Here is a 16,886-nt window from a genome sequence, read left to right as displayed (position 1 = left end):
AGATGTGGGTGGCCTGTGAGGTGTCATCCCATTGTGACGCGTTCGATGATGTCATGGGGCTCGGCTATAAATACCGGCCCTGCCGTGCTGGCCACACTCCCCAGCAAGGCCTGGGAAGTGTTGGAGCTGCTCTCGCCAGCGCTACTCTGCTCCACAGGAGCTGCTCTGCCGGCAGCAGAAGGCGAGGGGAGCCTGTGGTAGAGAACGCTGGTTGGGAAGTGTTGAGGAAAAGGAGGAGGAGCCAAGGGAGTTTTGTAGCACGAAGAGCACGTCTTTCCCAGCTTCTGTAAGGCTAGGGAAAAGATGAAGCACTACCTGCTGTTCAACCCCTTGAAGCCTGAGGACCTTTCATTAATTAAGGAGCTCACCAGGAAAGGTAAGGCCCTGGGGGGCCCTTGTGGAAGCGCTGTTGTTGCAAAGATGGACATGAGCTGTGGAAAGCTTGCGGCTGGGGCTGCCGGGGGAAGGTCTTCTGAAGGGTCCTGGCGTCTGCAAGGAGAGCCCTGAGTGCATCCAATGTGCTTCCCAAAGTGCATCTAACGCCTCCCCTCCCTCCCCAGGCCATTCCTGGGCACAGCGTGGGCTTCTTGCAAGCTGGGCAAGGTTCAGGAGCTGTGCAGCAGCTTGCCCCAGCGGTGCGAGTGCTGGTTGAGGGCAAGGCAGAGCTTGATCACACACCACTGTCACCTCTGTGGCTGTGGGGGTTCAGACTTCATGGGCATTGCCAACTCACAGCATCTTGGGATCTGTCGTTTGCTTTCCAGAAATCGCCCAAGTGTGGAATAGTACATGCAGATACATCAGAAGGCAACTGTTGCAGAAGAAGGTGAGCCTTACATCCTGCCCCTGGCCCATCTTGCCCCTTTGGACCTGGGCCACACAGCACCATCTTCAGGGCCAGCAAGTCACCCAGCACCCTTCCAGCTCTGCCCAGCACTGCCATTGGTCCCTCTTCTTGCTTGCGTTTTCAGGCGGTGAATATTGGAATCGGGACATTTGCCGTTGTGTCAGCGAAGACCACTGGTGCGGATGGCAGGGCTATGGTTGTTCGCAAACCCATATTCAAGCCCTGCAGGTTTATGAAGATGTTTTACAAGCTCAAGTGTGCTGAGAGCAGAATTCCTAGTAAGAAGATTTTTGCTTTGCTTTCCCTCTGCAGCCCTTGCCTTTCGCTCCATGCAGTCGTCCTTGTGCCACGGCAGGGCAAAGTCTCTTGCACCATGGAGAGGCTGAGTGTGGGTGCACATACAGCATCCCAGAACATGCCCCTGCCCTGGGAGTCAGCCCCGTCTGCAGCTCATCCCACCCTCTAGCAGGATGCTCGTAGCAGGTGGCAGAGCTTCCCTTGGCCTTCTGTTCCCCATCTGCTGTGCTCTGGAGATGTGGCCAAAGCTGGCAAGGACCTTCCCCGTGGCACAGCATCGCGCGAGGGCTGGGTGCTGCACACACTTCGTCTGTGAGTTTGCTGAACTGAGTGAGGACTGACATTGTTCCTTCATGGTTGTTTTCTAGTCGAGACACTAATTGATCCGCTGGACTTTGAGAAAATTGCCGCAGCCATCTACTTCCGACCACAAATAGTAGAGCAGTGCATCCACGAGACCCTGCTTCTCTACGCTGGTGGCCTCTTGGACAAACACGATGTGGAATTCTTCTTCAAGGGCATTGGCATTCTTACTGTGCGAAGAAGAGTGGTCACCATGAACTATTACACCGAGTTCCTGATGGAAGTGGATGACACACGCAATATGCGTGAAGCTCTTCTCACGGTGAGCGGATCATGTCTCCAGGGCAGCTTGCAGCTCTGGCAATGCTGTCAAAGCTCTCTCAAACTGCTTTCTCCTTGCCTGCCTCACCATTGGGTGAGACAGGCTTGAGGAGCTACACAAACTGTCGGTAGCACCTTGGCCTGTTTGTGTTGGGGGCTAATGACACCAAAGGACAAAGTGGGGCAAGGATTTTGGAGAGCTAGCCACGTTCCTGAGCAGTGGGAACGTTTGCTACCTTTGGGAGCAAGGAGCACATATCCTTGGCTTCTGCTGACGTGTGTCTGTCCCATTGCAGAACCCCAAGATGATGGATATGCTTGCGTTCAACGGCAAAAATAAATATACTCGTATCAGTGGAAATACTTTCCTCACACTACCAATGTGAGTACCTTCTCTTCTATAACATCTGACTGGCCAGGGGAGCTGGTGCCCAGCTCGTGCGTTGGGTGCAGCCTCTTCTTGATGCTTCTCTCCTGCCAGGGTGAGGCAGGACCAGCTCGTTCCTGGGAGGCCTTCCAGGCTGACCCCCTGCTCAGTCCTTCTGGGCAGTGCAGATGAAGCGGCCAGTCTGCAGTTGAGGGTCCCTGAGAGCGGTGGGAGGGTGTGAGGGGACAGCGAGGAGGACTTGTGTTGGGTCTGGCAGTAAGGCATAAGAAGCACGGGAAGAAGCTGCTGGAGGCTGTAGGGCCCCTCAGCTCGCACAGGCCATTGTGTCCTCCAGAGGCTCGGCAGTGGCTCCCAAAGAACCCTGCCAGCAGCTTCTTAGTGTGGGGCACCAAGGGAACATAGTGCCTTATTTGACAACTGGTGTCTTCCTGTTTGCAGGCTTATACTTAAGGACCCACAACGCAAACCGATTTGCATCAAGCCCAGAAGAGATCCGCAGCCTTGGGGCATGGGTGGCCGAAGATGTAATGTCCCAGTGGGCTCCTGGCAGGGGGCTGCGTGTTCTCCTTTTGTCCTCGCAGGGCAGGAGAGCCAATGTTGATGTGGGGGGGATGGGAGAGAAGGCAGCTGTGTGGGATAAAATGCCCCAGGAGTGGTGGCTCCCAGCGGTGGCAATGAGTGTGGGTGGGCATGGCTGAGCAGCTCTGCTGCTGCCGCTCCCCTGCACAGACACAGAGCTGACATCGTAGTGTTCTCTTGCAGTGAGTGTGCTGGACCCGGTGGTGATGGCTCGGAGGAGGGTTTCTCTAGCCAAGAGGGCAGAGAAGAAAAGAATGGAGGATGCAAAGAAGCAGGGTGACCAAGGCAGGTGAGCCTGCTGGGGAAGTGTTGTGGCGGAGTTAGGGGACTCGCTGTGCTCTTGCCATTTGTGCCAGTGAGAAGTTTCCATAGGCTGCAGTGCCGGTGCTCATGCCAGCAGGCACTGGAAACATCAAAGGGACAGGTGTTGTCCGGGCGGGGGCGTGGTCTTCCTCCTGCAGAAGCACCTTGTGCTGCTGGAGCTAAGATGTGAGCTGCGAGCCCGCCTTTTAGAAACTGCCTCCCATAAGCTAAACCTGCTGTGTCTTTCTAGATCCCTGCCACCAATTCATGAGAGGTCTGAGGAGGAGCTGAAGAAACCAACACCTTCAGCTTATCCACGGTCATCCATAATCCCGGCTTGTGATAAGGACACTCCAACAATGGTACGCCATAGGCATTTGTCAGTCCCGTTTCACTTTGGGGGTTCCAGAGCAAGGCAGAAGCAGCAGCTGTTGCTGCCCACTGTCCCTGTGCTCGTGCCTGTGCCCAGCCCCAGGAGACTAACGCTGCATGCAGATGTGTTTCCCTTGCCTGCAGGGAGTGCGCTCTGTGCGCGCTCAGATAGAAGACGGGCATGAATGCTGCTGGTCCACAGGCTCAGAAAGATTGAAGCTGAAATGTGGGACCAATGATATGTATGCATATGGAGTAGGAGCAAGGAGCATGGCGTGTTTTCAGAGAGCCTAGGAAAAAATGCCCCCAGCAGGCTTTTGCCGTGCTCCTTGGGAGGGAGGGGAGCAGTGCAGGTCTCCGGCATGGCAGCGTTGCAGTCCCCACCTGGCCAGGCACGTGCCTGCTGTCTGCCCGCTCCCCTGCACGTTGCTATGCGGGACGAGCTGTTGCAGTGAGCAAAGGGCAAAGCCAGCAGCGAGCTGGGCATGGGCAAGGATCTGCCGAGGGTCTGTACCGCCCTGCGGGGGATGAATGACCGCTGCACCTGCACCCTGAAGGCTAAAGTGAGGCTGTGCGAGGCACCTGCCTCAGCAGAAGCACACACGCAAGCAGAAAGAACAGGCCCTGCCCTGGGCTCAGGGAGCAAGGGCTGCAGCCTTGAAAGCACTGTCTGTTGGTAGGAGACCCCATTGGAGAGCGTGCCCGCTGCTGCTCAGAGCCATTTCCTGCAGGAACGCACTGGGAGGAGCAGCCTCAGCTGCTTGCAGCAGTTCTTTACGAGTCTCTCTTCTCGTTTTGCAGAAATCGTTCTGCCAAATACTCAAGAGCACGCGAGTTCCTTCCCACATTGTGAGAAAGGAGTATGATAAGATGCTGAAGAAGAGAATAAAGGACAAGTTGAAAGGCCAAATGCCTACGAGCCAGAAGGCACCAAAGGAGTGGCAGCAAGTGCCACAGCAACCAAGGACAGCACAGGCAGAGTAAGTGTGCACCGGTCTAGCTGAGGCCTGGGAACAGCCCTGGAGGCCCTGAGCCCCTGAGCCGTGTGCTGGGGTTCCAGGTCTTGTCGTCTTCCCCTTCCTCGTGACACGGGAAGGAGCTGGGTGCGATGCCAACCCAGGGATCTCTCTGCACCCCATAACTGAGGCATGACACAGGTCCCGAGGGGAAGGCTGTGGGTGCAAAGGGCCAATGGCGCCATGTCTGATGGTGTGCGTCTGTGTTCGACTTAGCAACACATCCTACAAGTACGGGCCTGAGTGAGGCCTTGGGACAATTCTGTCCCTTTTTCCCCACACAAGTGGAGGAAGTCAGATGGTTTTGTGCCAGTGAGATGTTTCCCTTGGCTGCAGTGAATGTGCTCGTGCCAAAAGGCACTGGAAACATCAAAGGGACAGCTGTCGTCCTGGTGTGGTCGTGGTCTTCCTCTGCCAGAAGCACCTTGTGGTGCTGGAGATAAGATGTGAGCTGCGAGCCCAGCTCTGAGTAACTGCCTCCAAGTGTACCCCCATAAACTAAGCCTGTTCTGTCTTTCTAGATTAATGCCACCAATTTACGAGGGATCTGAGGAGGAGCTGAAGAAACCAACACCTCCAGCTTACCCAAAGCCTAAGACCCCTGAGTGCCTGGATAATCCTCAGGACCCTTCAACAACGGTACGCCATAGGCATTTCCCAGCCCCGTTTCCCCTCGGAGATTCCAGAGCAGGGCAGAAGCAGCAGATGTGGCTGCCCACCGTCCCTGTGCTCCTGCCTGTGCCCAGTCCTAGGAGACTAACGCTGCATGCGGATGTGTTTTCCTTGCCTGCAGGGAGCGCGCTCTGTACGCGCTAAGATAGAAGAAAGAAGGCACCGCACACTGATGGCCCATAAGCTCAAAAATCTTGAGGCTGAAACATGGAACCAATATGACTCAACGCTGAAAAAGCTGATGATGGAGCACAAGCAGGTATGACATGCGTTCAGAGCCCCCAGGAAGAAAATGTCCCAACAGGCATTTCCCCTGCTCCTTGGGAGGGAGGGGAGCAGTGCAGGTCTCCGGCACAGCAGCATTGCAGTCCCCACCTGGCCAGGCACTTGCCTGCTGTCTGCCCGCTCCCGTGTGTGTTGCCATGCGGGACGAGCTATTGCAAGAAGAAAAGGGCAGAGCCAGCAGTGAGCTGGGCATGGGCATGGGTCTGCCAAGGGACTGTACCTCCCTGCGAGGGATGAGTGCCCGCTGTACCTGCACTCTGAAGACTAAAGTGAGGCTGTGTGAGGCACCTGCCTCAGCAGAAGCACACACGCAAGCAGAAAAGGCAGGCCCTGCCCTGGGCTCAGGAAGTAAGGGCTGCAGCCTTGAAAGTGCTGGCTGTTGGAAAGAGACCCCATTGGACAGGGTAGCCCGCAGCTGCTCAGAGCCAGTTCCTGCAGCAGTGCACTGGGAGAGGCAGCCTCGGCTGCTTCCTGCAGTTCTTTAGGAGACTCTCTTCTGGTTTTGCAGAAAAACTCTCACCAGTCGATGGAGCGTGACCAACGTTCTTCATTCCAAGTGAGAATGGATTACAACGAGAAGCTAATGGAGAGATTGAAAAAGAATGAGAAAGGCCAGAGTGGTGCGAGCCCAAAGGCACCAGAGGGGAGGCAGGAAGAGCCACAGCCCCTGAGGAGAGCACAGGCAGAGTAAGTGTGCACCGGTCTAGCTGAGGCTTGGGAACAGCCCTGGAGGCCCTGAGCCCCTGCACTGTGTTCTGAGGTTTCCTGGGCTTGAAGCCCTCCCCTTCCTCTTGACACAGGAAGGAGCTGGGTGCAATGCCAACCCAGGGGCTTCTCGGCATCCCCAGGCCTTTCCACGACACAGGTCCGGAGGGGAAGGCTGTGGGTGCAAAGGGCCAAGGGGGCCGTGTCTGATGGTGTGCGTCTGCGTGGGACATAGCAACAGATCCCGCAGCTAGGGGCCTGAGTGAGGCCTTGGGACATTTCTGTCCCTTCTTCCCCACACAAGTGGAGGAAGTCAGATGGTTTTGTGCCAGTGAGATGTTTCCCTTGGCTGCAGTGAATGTGCTCGTGCCAAAAGGCACTGGAAACATCAAAGGGACAGCTGTTGCCCTGTTGTGGTCGTGGTCTTCCTCCTGCGGAAGCACCTTGTGCTGCTGGAGCTAAGCTGTGAGCTGTGAGCCCAGCTCTTAGAAACTGCCTCCAAGTGTACTCCCATAAGCTAAGCCTGCTGTGTCTTTTCAGATTCCTGCCACCAATTCATGGGAGGACTGAGGAGCTGAAGAAACCAACACCTCCAGCTTACCCAAAGCCTAGGACCCCTGAGCGCCTGGATAATCCTCAGGACCCTCCAACATCGGTACGCCATAGGCATTTCCCAGCCCCGTTTCCCCTTGGAGACTCCAGAGCAGGACAGAAGCAGCAGATGTGGCGGCCCACCGTCCCTGTGCTCCTGCCTGTGCCCAGCCCCAGGAAACTAATGCTGCATGCGGATGTGTTTCCCTTGCCTGCAGAGGTGGCGCTCTGTGCGTGCTCGGATGGAAGAAAGACGGCACAGAATACTCATGGCCCACAAGCGCGCAGAGCTTGAAGATGAAATTTGTGGGGAATACGATGCAATCCTACGGAGTAGGAGCAGAGAGCGAAAACAGGTATGTCACGTATTCAGAGCCCCCAGGAAAGAAAAGCCCCAGGAAAGCAATTCCCCCACTCCTTGGGAGGGAGGGGAGCAGTGCAGGTCTCCGGCACGGCAGCGTTGCAGTCCCCACCTGGCCAGGCACGTGCCTGCTGTCTGCCCGCTCCCCTGCACATTGCCATGCGGGAGGAGCTGTTGCAAGAAGCAAAGGGCAGAGCCAGCAGCGAGCAGAGCATGGGCACAGGTCTGCCAAGGGACCGTACCTCCCTGCAAGGGAGCAGTGCCCGCTGTACCTGCACTCTGAAGACTAAAGTGAGGCTGTGCGAGGCACCTGCCTCAGCAGAAGCACACACGCAAGCAGAAAGAACAGGCCCTGCCCTGGTCTTAGGGAGCAAGGGCTACAGCCTTGAAAGTGTTGGTAAGAGACCCATTGAAGAGGGTGGCCCGCAGCTGCTCAGAGCCATTTCCTGCAGGAGTGCACTGGGAGGGTCAGCCTCAGCTCCTTGCAGCAGGTCTTTAGGAGACTCTTCTCGTTTTGCAGAACCCTGTCTACCACCTCCTGGAGGGTGACCAACGTCCTTCCAGCATTGTGAGAAAGGAGTATGACAAGAAGCTGAAGGACAGGATGAAAGAGAATGTCAAAGGCCAAAGCCCTGCAAGTAAGACGGCACCAGATGCCTCGAAGGAAGAGCCAAAGGCCACGAAGTCAACACGGACAGAGTAAGTGTGCACCAGTCCAGCTGAGGCCTGGGAACAGCCCTGGAGGCCCTGAGCCCCTGAGCCGTGTCCTGGGGTTCCAGGCCTTGTCGTCTTCCCCTTCCTCGTGACACGGGAAGGAGCTGGGTGCGATGCCAACCCATGGACCTCTCTGCACCCTAGAACAGAGGCATGACACAGGTCCCGAGGGGAAGGCTGTGGGTGCAAAGGGTCAAGGGGGCCGTGTCTGATGGTGTGCGTCTGCGTGGGTTGTAACAACACATCCCGCAGCTAGGGGCCTGAGTGAGGCCTTGGGACAATTCTGTCCCTTCTTCCCCACACAAGTGGAGGAAGTCAGATGGTTTTGTGCCAGTGAGATGTTTCCCTTGGCTGCAGTGAATGTGCTCATGCCAAAAGGCACTGGAAACATCAAAGGGACAGCTGTTGTCCTGGTGGAGACGTGGTCTTCCTCCAGCAGGAGCACCTTGTGCTGCTGGAGCTAAGCTGTGAGCTGTGAGCCCAGCTCTTAGAAACTGCCTCCAAGTGTACTCCCATAAGCTAAGCCTGCTGTGTCTTTTCAGATTCCTGTCACCAATTCATGGGAGGTCTGAGAAGGAGCTGAAGAAGCCAAAACCTCCAGCTTATCCACAGGCTAAACCCCATGAGCGCCTGTCTTTTGCTGCTCAGAAAACAGCAACATCGGTACGCCATAGGCATTTCCCAGCCCCGTTTCCCCTTGGAGATTCCAGAGCAGGGCAGAAGCAGCAGCTCTGGCTGCCCACCTGTCGCTGTGCTCCTGCCTGTGCCCAAGCTCCGGAGACTAATGCTGCATGCGATTGTGTTTTCCTTACCTGCAGGGAGAGCACTATATGCGTGCTCTAAGAGAGGAAAAACGGGAACAAGCGCTGATGGCCCACAGGCTCAAAATGCGTCAAGTTGAAGCATGGAATGAATATGATTCCAAGACGCAGAAGCTGCTCTTTGAACAAAAAAAGGTATGACATGGATTCCGAGCCCCTAGGAAAAAAAAAAAAAAAAGCAAGCAGGCACTTCGCTCTCTCCTTGGGAGGGAGGGGAGCAGTGCAGGTCTCTGGCATGGCAGCATTGCAGTCCCCACCTGGCCAGGCAGGTGCCTGCTGTCTGCCCGCTCCCCTGTGTGTTACCATGCGGGAGGAGCTGTTGCAGTGAACAAAGGGCAAAGCCAGCAGCGAGCGGGGCATGGGCAAGGGTCTGCCGAGGGACTGTACCTCCCTGCGAGGGATGAGTGCCCGCTGTACCTGCACTCTGAAGACTAAAGTGAGGCTGTGCGAGGCACCTGCCTCAGCAGAAGCACACACGCAAGCAGAAAAGGCAGGCCCTGCCCTGGGCTCAGGAAGTAAGGGCTGCAGCCTTGAAAGTGCTGGCTGTTGGAAAGAGACCCTATTGGAGAGGGTAGCCCACTGCTGCTCAGCACCATTTCCTGCAGGAGTGCACTGGGAGGGGCGGCCTCAGCTCCTTGCAGCAGTTCTTTAGGAGACTCTCTTCTCGTTTTGCAGAACCCCGTCTACCCCACACAGGAGTATGACCGACGTCCTTCCTTCCTCTTGAGAAAAGAATACGATGAGAAGCTGAAGGAGAGGATGTTGCATGTCAATGGCAAAAACCCTGCGAGCCACAAGACATCAGATGGGCATAAGGAAAAGGCAGAGCTTCCCAGGAGACCTCAGACAGAGTAAGTGTGCACGAGCCCCACCGAGGCCTGGGAATAGCCCTAGAGGCCCTGGAGTCCCTGCACCATCTTCTGGGGTTCTTTCGGCTTGTCGTCCTCCCCTTCTTCTTGACACAGGAAGGAGCTGGGTGCGATGCCGCCCCCAGGGGCCTCTCGGCATCCCCAGGCCTTTCCAAGACACAGGTCCGGAGGGGAAGGCTGTGGGTGCAAAGGGCCAAGGGGGCCGTGTCTGATGGTGTGCGTCTGCGTGGGACATAGCAACACATCCCACAGCTAGGGGCCTGAGTGAGGCCTTGGGACATTTCTGTCCCTTCTTCCCCACACAAGTGGAGGAAGTCAGATGGTTTTGTGCCAGTGAGATGTTTGCCTTTGCTGCAGTGAGTGTATTCATGCCAAAAGGCACTGGAAACATCAAAGGGACAGCTGTTGTCCTGGTGGAGACATGGTCTTCCTCCAGCAGGAGCAGCTTGTGCTGCTGGAGCTAAGCTGTGAGCTGTGAGCCCAGCTCTTAGAAACTGCCTCCAAGTGTACTCCCATAAGCTAAGCCTGCTGTGTCTTTTCAGATTCCTGCCACCAATTCATGGGAGGTCTGAGAAGGAGCTGAAGAAGCCAAAACCTCCAGCTTATCCACAGGCTAAACCCCATGAGCGCCTGTCTTTTGCTGCTCAGAAAACAGCAACATCGGTACGCCATAGGCATTTCCCAGCCCCGTTTCCCCTTGGAGATTCCAGAGCAGGGCAGAAGCAGCAGCTCTGGCTGCCCACCTGTCGCTGTGCTCAGGGTAGCCTGCAGCTGCTCAGAGCCAGTTCCTGCAGGAGTGCACTGGGAGGGGCAGCCTCAGCTGCTTCCTGCAGTTCTTTAGGAGACTCTCTTCTGGTTTTGCAGAACTCCGTCAACCCCTTGCAGATGTGTGACCGACGTCCTTCCTTCCTCTTGAGAAAAGAATACGATGAGAAGCTGAAGGAGAGGATGATGCCTGTCAGTGGCCGAATAAAGAGTGCTGGTGCCTGCTGCCAGCTGGACTGACTGCACTGCTCCCTGCATGGCCTTTTTTTTTGCACAGAGGAGGAGAGGAGAAGCCCTGCAACTCCTGGTACTGCTCCCACGGTTGCGAGCCACCTCTCCCGGTGGAGGGCAGCTCATGCAGTGGGGTCTCGGGCCCTGTGGCAGAGGGCTTCTCACAGTGCTGACGAGGACCATCTGCCACCAGGGACTTGCTGCTTTGCAACAGTGGCCGGGAATGACAAGCAGGCTTCTGTCTCCGGGACACCTGCCTTGCCATCCGTTCTACCATTTGTGGGCCAACAGACCCATTCTCCTGCTTTGGGGATTCCTTTGGGGTTTTCTCCACATGCCCTCTCAGCACTTTAGACCTTCACTAGAAGTACTCTGCTTTTCCTGGTTCAGTGCGCAAAAAAAAAGAAAAGGTGGTTTTCTAGCCGAGACACTACTTGCTCCACTGGACTTTGAGCAGATTGCCTCGGACATTGTCATGGTTTAACCCGGCTGGCAGCTAAACACCATGCAGCCGTTTGCTCACCCTCCCCCCTCCCTCTCTGGGACGGGGGAGAGAAATGGAAAGTGAAGCCCGTGAGTTGAGATAAAGACAGTTTAATAAGACAGGAAAATAATAATAATAATAATAATAATAATAATAATAATAATAATAATAATAATAATAATAATAATAATAATAATACAATGATGATAATAGTACTACTACTACTAATATGTACAAACAAGTGATGCACAATGCAATTGCTCACCACCCGCTGACCGATGCCCAGCTTAACCTCGAGCAGTCCAGCCCCCTCCCCCGGCTAGCCACCCCTATATATTGTTTAGCATGACGTCAGATGGTATGGAATACCCCTTTGGCTAGTTTGGGTCACCTGTCCTGGGTCTGTCCCCTCCCAGCTCTTACTGCACCCCCAGCCTGCCTGTTGGCAGGACAGAGCAAAAGGCTGAGGTGTCCTTGGCTTGGTATAAGCACTGCTCTGCAACAATTAAAACATCGGGGTGTTATCAGCACTCTTCTCATCCTAAGCCAAAACACAGCATTCCACCAGCTACTAGGAAGAAAATTAATTCTGTTCTAACTGAAACCAGGACATCTATCCACCCCTTATTCCATACCATTTATGTCATGCTCAGGTTACACTCTTTTCCATACATTCTAATTAGTCACCTATAGTAGTCATGGTAGTGATAACATACAGTATTATATAGTAATTAACATGGTACAATTCAGTTCACGGGCTATTCTCACCCAGTATTAAATCTCCTTGAGGTACACATCGGACCTCTCCGTTCTTTTGCATCACCCACCAAGTGTATCCAGGTCCCTGAGCGAAAACAATTCCACGAATAGGTTTGCCTTTTCCTGAGGCAGGAGTAGCCCAGACTGTTTTACCCAGCATATTTTTTACATGCACTACAGGAACTTTATCCCCATCTACAGTACGTAACAGGTTTGATTGGGCAGGTCCAGCTCGGTTGGCCGATCCCCTAGTATTGACTAGCCAGGTGGCCTTTGCCAAATGCGTATCCCAGTTTTTGAATGTCCCAGCGCCCATTGCTGTAACCATCCCCACAGGGCATTTGCTACCATCCATGAATCGGTGTAGAGATAGAGAACTGGCCATTTTTCTCGTTCAGCAATGTCTAAAGCCAGCTGAATGGCCTTCACTTCTGCAAACTGACTCGATTCACCTTCTCCCTCAGCAGCTTCTGCAACTCGTCGTGTAGGACTCCATACAGCAGCCTTCCATCTCCAATGCTTCCCCACAATACGACAGGACCCATCAGTGAACAGGGCATATTTCTTTTCATTTTCTGGTAACTGGTTGTACAGTGGGGCTTCTTCAGCACGACCCACCTCCTCCTCTGATGATATCCCAAAGTATTTGCCTTCTGGCCAGTCCATAATCACTTCCAATATTCCTGGGCGACTGGGGTTTCCTATTCGAGCCCGCTGAGTAATCAGTGCAACCCACTTGCTCCATGTAGCATCAGTTGCATGATGCGTAGAAGAGACCCTTCCCTTGAACATCCAGCCTAGTACCGGCAATCGGGGTGCTAGGAGGAGCTGCGCTTCAGTACCGACCACCTCCGAAGCAGATCGAACTCCTTCATATGCTGCCAATATCTCCTTTTCAGTTGGAGTATAGCGGGCCTCAGATCCTCTGTATCCCCGACTCCAAAACCCCAGAGGCCGACCTCGAGTTTCCCCAGGTTCTTTCTGCCAGAGGCTCCAGGTGGGGCCGTTCTCCCCGGCTGCAGTGTAGAGCACATTCTTTACATCTGGTCCTGTTCGAACTGGCCCAAGGGCTACTGCATGGACTATTTCCTGCTTGATTTGTTCAAAGGCTTGTCGTTGTTCAGGGCCCCATTCAAACTCATTCTTCTTACGGGTTACTTGGTAGAGCGGGTTTACAATCAGACTGTAATTTGGGATGTGCATTCTCCAAAACCCCACAACACCGAGGAAAGTCTGTGTTTCTTTTTTGTTAGTTGGTGGAGACATAGCTGTTATTTTGTTGATCACATCCATTGGGATTTGATGACGTCCATCTTGCCATTTTATTCCTAAAAACTGGATCTCTCGTGCAGGTCCTTTGACTTTATTTTGTTTTATGGCAAAACCGGCTTTCAGAAGGATTTGGACTATTTTCTTCCCTTTCTCGAAAACTTCCTCTGCTGTGTCACCCCACACAATAATGCCATCGATGTACTGCAGGTGTTCAGGAGCTTCCCCCTGCTCTAGCGCAGACTGGATCGGTCCATGGCAAATGGTAGGGCTGTGTTTCCACCCCTGGGGCAGCCGATTCCAAGTATATTGGACTCGCCTCCAAGTGAAAGCAAACTGTGGCCTGCACTCTGCTGCTAGAGGGATGGAGAAAAATGCATTAGCGATATCAATTGTGGCGTACCACTTGGCTGCCTTCGATTCAAGTTCATACTGAAGTTCCAGCATGTCCGGCACTGCAGCACTCAGTGGTGGTGTCACTTCGTTCAGGCCACGATAGTCCACTGTTAGTCTCCACTCGCCATTAGACTTTCTCACTGGCCATATGGGACTACTGAAAGGTGAATGAGTCTTGCTGATCACTCCTTGGCTCTCCAATTGACGAATTAGCTTATGGATGGGAATCAGGGAGTCCCGGTTAGTGCGATATTGCCGCCGGTGCACAGTTGTGGTAGCGATTGGCACTTGCTGTTCTTCGACCCTCAGCAACCCCACAACAGAGGGGTCCTCTGAGAGACCAGGCAAGGTAGATAATTGTTTAATGCCCTCTGTCTCTAAGGCAGCTATACCAAAAGCCCACTGGAACCCTTTTGGGTCCTTGCAATATCCTCTTCTAAGATAGTCTATGCCAAGGATACATGGAGCATCTGGGCCAGTCACAATACGGTGCTTTTCCCACTCATTCCCAGTCAGACTCACTTCAGCCTCCAATACAGTCAACTGCTGAGATCCCCCTGTCACTCCACAAATATAGATGGGCTCTGGTCCTTTATAGCTCGATGGCATTATAGTGCATTGTGCACCGGTGTCTACTAAAGCCTTATACTTCTGTGCGTCTGATGTGCCAGGCCATCGAATCCACACAGTCCAATAAACTCGATTGTCCCTTTCCTCCCCCTGGCTGGAGGCAGGGCCTCCCTAATCCTGGTCAGAATCTTCTTCGTTTCTGTGTTTGAAGGACTGTCTGCTGGAAGTTGGAGCAGCAAATTTTTCAGAGAACCCCTTTTTCCTGATTGTTTTCTTTTGCAACTCATGTACCCGTGCCTCTAGGGTCGCGGTAGATTTTCCATCCCATTTTCTCATGTCCTCTCCATGGTCTCGTAAGTAAAACCACAGGGTGGCACGGGGTGAGTACCCACCATATCGTCTTCCTTGTGTGGATGAACGACTACCCCTGATAGCTGAGACACTGCTTTGTACAGGTATGGAGGAGAATAATCTCTCTTCAAGTTGGTGAACCTTTTCAGAAAGTTTCTCCCAAGTGTTCTCTTTTGGTCGGTGGACACTGGTTGGTTCAGGTGGGGATGAAGATAGATTCTCTTTAAGTTGGTGGAACTCTTCAGAAAGTTTCTCCACAGCTGAGATGCAGGCCTGTAAGGAAGAGGAGAGACTCTCTTCGTACTGCCGGAGTTGTTTAGCCACTTCATCCACTGTGGGTTCCTCATCCTCTTTCCAGGCCATTATTGCCAATGAGCTGGCATATGATGATGGTGCACTCCGTACAAACTTCCGCCACATGGGTCGTGTACACCTGACTTCATCTGGATCTTTGGATGTTTGTCTGAGGTCTGGATCCTCATAAATCACTTCCCGTACGGCTAATTCCCTCAGGTACTGGATTCCCTTCTCCATAGTGGTCCACTTGCCTGGTAGACATAAAAGTTCTTCCTTGAAGGGATACCTTTCCCTCACAGCTGAGAGGAGACGCCTCCAGAGGCTGTGAGATTGTGCTCCGTCTGCAATTGCTTTGTCAATGCCTGCGTCTCTAGCAAGAGATCCCAGTCGCTTGGCTTCCCTGCCATCTAATTCCACACAATTGGCTCCAGTGTCCCAGCATCGGAGCAGCCAGGTGACAAGCTGCTCACCTATACAGCGACCAAAATCTTTTTGCACATCTCGTAACTCACGCTCGTTTAGGCTTCGGGTAGTTACTGTTGATTTTTCGGCATCCCCATCTTCCTCCTCCTGAACCCTTGATGGCCCAGCGTCGTCGTCGTCTCCGTCGTCTCTATACCTAGATTTGGCAGAAGATTCGCTGCGTTCTAAACGACCTGAATCTCTATACCATTTTTTCACCTTCTCTACAGGGGCAGCTTGCACTGCTACTGCTCGTTTCTCTGACCTTGTTACAGGGTCTGCCACAGAGGTTGGAATACCCTCCGCAGGGTCAACTTGCACTGCTACAGCTCGTTTCTCTGACCTTGTTATAGGGTCTGCCACAGAGGTTGGAATACCCTCTGCAGGGTCAACTTGCACTGCTACAGCTCGTTTCTCTGACCCAGCCACAGGAGCTGGAGTGGCTGCAGGAGCTGGAGCAGCTGCAGGAACCGGAGCTGGAGCAGCTGCAGGAGCTGGAACTGGTGCGGCTGCAGGAACTGGAGCTGGAGCAGCTGCAGGAGCTGGAACTGGAGCATCTGCAGGAGCTGGGACTGGAGCAGCTGCAGGAACCGGAGCTGGAGCGGCTGCAGGAACTGGAGCTGGAGCGGCTTCAGGAGCTGGGACTGGAGCGGCTGCAGGAGCTGGGACTGGAGCATCTGCAGGAGCTGGGACTGGAGCGGCTGCAGGAACTGGGACTGGAGCGGCTGCAGGAGCTGGGACTGGAGCGGCTGCAGGAGCTGGGACTGGAGCGGCTTCAGGAACTGGATCTGGAGTGGCTGCAGGAGCTGGGATTGGAGCATCTGCAGAAGCTGGGACTGGAGCAGCTGCAGAGTCCACCGTAGGGGTCACAGTGACCGTTGGATCTGTCACGGGACTTGGAGTGGCCGCAGGGTCTGTCACTAAGTTGATAGCAGTATCCATGGCAGCTCGATAGGCATGAGCCAGGCCCCAGCATGTTACAATGATTTGTGTTACTTTGGAACTTTCCGAATCGCGACACCTTTTTTTCAAGCATTCTGCCAGTTTTTTAGGATTTTGTAGTTGTTCAGGGGTGAATTTCCAAAACACTGGGGGTGCCAACTGCTCTAGATGCCTGCCCATATCCTCCCATACTCCCTGCCACCCACAACTATACTGCCTCCGGGCAGATCTCCGGATGAGCTTCCTAAGTAGTTGTTTAACTTTAAGCAGAACCTGAAGTGCATTCAGGAGGCAGAACAACAAGACTATGCTGGTCTGAGTATCCCAAGGATATTCAATATCTTGGAGAGCTATTGTAATAAACTCGGAGGATAAGAGGGTGGTGAATGAGGAAGGGAGAGTGATCAAGGAGGATACAGGGGTGGTGAAGGAGAAAGGGAGAGTGATCAAGTAAGAAAAATTATCTTCCCCTTTCCCCTCCACAGATTGACTCCCTAATGAAAAAAGGCAACAGATATAATTGCTAATAGTTTCCAAAATACAGTTTCCAAAGTATAGAATCGAAGATGTTACTGAGTACAAATACCAGGTTAGAGTCATGGCCAGATATTTCATCATCTCATAAGCCACTGATACAACACACAGTACCATAATGGTCTGAAACCAGGGCCCGGAGAGGATAAACAACATGACAGAGAGCACATACGGAAAATAACGTGCTATAATACTCAATTTGGAAAACAGGCGCACCACAGTTGAGATTAAAGCAATCAGCATTATGACAAGTGACTATTAAGCAGGTCTAATACTTATACCAATTTTAGTTTAACACACTCTGGTCAGATCTGCCGTTATCTCAACCTTTCGAGCCCCACGTTGGGCGCCAAAAAGACTGTCGTGGTTTAACCCGGCTGGC

The sequence above is a fragment of the Aythya marila genome, assembly GCF_965140915.1.
Source record: "Aythya marila genome assembly, chromosome: Z".
Lineage (NCBI taxonomy): Eukaryota > Metazoa > Chordata > Aves > Anseriformes > Anatidae > Aythya > Aythya marila.
This window is presented reverse-complemented; position numbering follows the sequence as displayed.